This window comes from Euprymna scolopes, chromosome 46 (assembly GCF_053919585.1).
Source record: "Euprymna scolopes isolate OS-2025 chromosome 46, ASM5391958v1, whole genome shotgun sequence".
Lineage (NCBI taxonomy): Eukaryota > Metazoa > Mollusca > Cephalopoda > Sepiida > Sepiolidae > Euprymna > Euprymna scolopes.
In genome coordinates, this window is record NC_136527.1 from 107,652,812 (window position 1) to 107,656,684 (window position 3,873).

Consider the following 3,873-nt stretch of genomic DNA (forward strand, 5'->3'; position numbering starts at 1 on the left):
CTCGACCACAGAAGGGACGCCCGCAAATAACTTGTCGGAGTGTTCCAATATATTTTATTTTCAATTACTAGACTAGCATCTCTCCGAAGCCAAGCTAAGGATCGAACATAGAACCGTCGTGTTGACAGTCGGCAGTTCTCCCACTCGACCACAGAAGGGACGCCCGCAAATAACTTGTCGGAGTGTTCCAATATATTTTATTTTCAATTACTAGACTAGCATCTCTCCGAAGCCAAGCTAAGGATCGAACATAGAACCGTCGTGTTGACAGTCGGCAGTTCTCCCACTCGACCACAGAAGGGACGCCCGCAAATAACTTGTCGGAGTGTTCCAATATATTTTATTTTCAATTACTAGACTAGCATCTCTCCGAAGCCAAGCTAAGGATCGAACATAGAACCGTCGTGTTGACAGTCGGCAGTTCTCCCACTCGACCACTGAAGGGACGCCCGCAAATAACTTGTCGGAGTGTTCCAATATATTTTATTTTCAATTACTAGACTAGCATCTCTCCGAAGCCAAGCTAAGGATCGAACATAGAACCGTCGTGTTGACAGTCGGCAGTTCTCCCACTCGACCACAGAAGGGACGCCCGCAAATAACTTGTCGGAGTGTTCCAATATATTTTATTTTCAATTACTAGACTAGCATCTCTCCGAAGCCAAGCTAAGGATCGAACATAGAACCGTCGTGTTGACAGTCGGCAGTTCTCCCACTCGACCACAGAAGGGACGCCCGCAAATAACTTGTCGGAGTGTTCCAATATATTTTATTTTCAATTACTAGACTAGCATCTCTCCGAAGCCAAGCTAAGGATCGAACATAGAACCGTCGTGTTGACAGTCGGCAGTTCTCCCACTCGACCACAGAAGGGACGCCCGCAAATAACTTGTCGGAGTGTTCCAATATATTTTATTTTCAATTACTAGACTAGCATCTCTCCGAAGCCAAGCTAAGGATCGAACATAGAACCGTCGTGTTGACAGTCGGCAGTTCTCCCACTCGACCACTGAAGGGACGCCCGCAAATAACTTGTCGGAGTGTTCCAATATATTTTATTTTCAATTACTAGACTAGCATCTCTCCGAAGCCAAGCTAAGGATCGAACATAGAACCGTCGTGTTGACAGTCGGCAGTTCTCCCACTCGACCACAGAAGGGACGCCCGCAAATAACTTGTCGGAGTGTTCCAATATATTTTATTTTCAATTACTAGACTAGCATCTCTCCGAAGCCAAGCTAAGGATCGAACATAGAACCGTCGTGTTGACAGTCGGCAGTTCTCCCACTCGACCACAGAAGGGACGCCCGCAAATAACTTGTCGGAGTGTTCCAATATATTTTATTTTCAATTACTAGACTAGCATCTCTCCGAAGCCAAGCTAAGGATCGAACATAGAACCGTCGTGTTGACAGTCGGCAGTTCTCCCACTCGACCACAGAAGGGACGCCCGCAAATAACTTGTCGGAGTGTTCCAATATATTTTATTTTCAATTACTAGACTAGCATCTCTCCGAAGCCAAGCTAAGGATCGAACATAGAACCGTCGTGTTGACAGTCGGCAGTTCTCCCACTCGACCACAGAAGGGACGCCCGCAAATAACTTGTCGGAGTGTTCCAATATATTTTATTTTCAATTACTAGACTAGCATCTCTCCGAAGCCAAGCTAAGGATCGAACATAGAACCGTCGTGTTGACAGTCGGCAGTTCTCCCACTCGACCACTGAAGGGACGCCCGCAAATAACTTGTCGGAGTGTTCCAATATATTTTATTTTCAATTACTAGACTAGCATCTCTCCGAAGCCAAGCTAAGGATCGAACATAGAACCGTCGTGTTGACAGTCGGCAGTTCTCCCACTCGACCACAGAAGGGACGCCCGCAAATAACTTGTCGGAGTGTTCCAATATATTTTATTTTCAATTACTAGACTAGCATCTCTCCGAAGCCAAGCTAAGGATCGAACATAGAACCGTCGTGTTGACAGTCGGCAGTTCTCCCACTCGACCACAGAAGGGACGCCCGCAAATAACTTGTCGGAGTGTTCCAATATATTTTATTTTCAATTACTAGACTAGCATCTCTCCGAAGCCAAGCTAAGGATCGAACATAGAACCGTCGTGTTGACAGTCGGCAGTTCTCCCACTCGACCACAGAAGGGACGCCCGCAAATAACTCGTCGGAGTGTTCCAATATATTTTATTTTCAATTACTAGACTAGCATCTCTCCAAAGCCAAGCTAAGGATCGAACATAGAACCGTCGTGTTGACAGTCGGCAGTTCTCCCACTCGACCACAGAAGGGACGCCCGCAAATAACTTGTCGGAGTGTTCCAATATATTTTATTTTCAATTACTAGACTAGCATCTCTCCGAAGCCAAGCTAAGGATCGAACATAGAACCGTCGTGTTGACAGTCGGCAGTTCTCCCACTCGACCACAGAAGGGACGCCCGCAAATAACTTGTCGGAGTGTTCCAATATATTTTATTTTCAATTACTAGACTAGCATCTCTCCGAAGCCAGGCCAAGGATTGAACATAGAACCGTCGTGTTGACAGTCGGCATTTCTCCCACTCGACCACAGAAGGGACGCCCGCAAATAACTCGTCGGAGTGTTCCAATATATTTTATTTTCAATTACTAGACTAGCATCTCTCCGAAGCCAGGCCAAGGATTGAACATAGAACCGTCGTGTTGACAGTCGGCATTTCTCCCACTCGACCACAGAAGGGACGCCCGCAAATAACTCGTCGGAGTGTTCCAATATATTTTATTTTCAATTACTAGACTAGCATCTCTCCGAAGCCAAGCCAAGGATTGAACATAGAACCGTCGTGTTGACAGTCGGCATTTCTCCCACTCGACCACAGAAGGGACGCCCGCAAATAACTTGTCGGAGTGTTCCAATATATTTTATTTTCAATTACTAGACTAGCATCTCTCCGAAGCCAGGCTAAGGATTGAACATAGAACCGTCGTGTTGACAGTCGGCATTTCTCCCACTCGACCACAGAAGGGACGCCCGCAAATAACTTGTCGGAGTGTTCCAATATATTTTATTTTCAATTACTAGACTAGCATCTCTCCGAAGCCAGGCTAAGGATTGAACATAGAACCGTCGTGTTGACAGTCGGCATTTCTCCCACTCGACCACAGAAGGGACGCCCGCAAATAACTTGTCGGAGTGTTCCAATATATTTTATTTTCAATTACTAGACTAGCATCTCTCCGAAGCCAAGATAAGGATTGAACATAGAACCGTCGTGTTGACAGTCGGCATTTCTCCCACTCGACCACAGAAGGGACGCCCGCAAATAACTTGTCGGAGTGTTCCAATATATTTTATTTTCAATTACTAGACTAGCATCTCTCCGAAGCCAGGCTAAGGATTGAACATAGAACCGTCGTGTTGACAGTCGGCATTTCTCCCACTCGACCACAGAAGGGACGCCCGCAAATAACTTGTCGGAGTGTTCCAATATATTTTATTTTCAATTACTAGACTAGCATCTCTCCGAAGCCAAGATAAGGATTGAACATAGAACCGTCGTGTTGACAGTCGGCATTTCTCCCACTCGACCACAGAAGGGACGCCCGCAAATAACTTGTCGGAGTGTTCCAATATATTTTATTTTCAATTACTAGACTAGCATCTCTCCGAAGCCAGGCTAAGGATTGAACATAGAACCGTCGTGTTGACAGTCGGCAGTTCTCCCACTCGACCACAGAAGGGACGCCCGCAAATAACTTGTCGGAGTGTTCCAATATATTTTATTTTCAATTACTAGACTAGCATCTCTCCGAAGCCAGGCTAAGGATTGAACATAGAACCGTCATGTTGACAGTCGGCAGTTCTCCCACTCGACCACAGA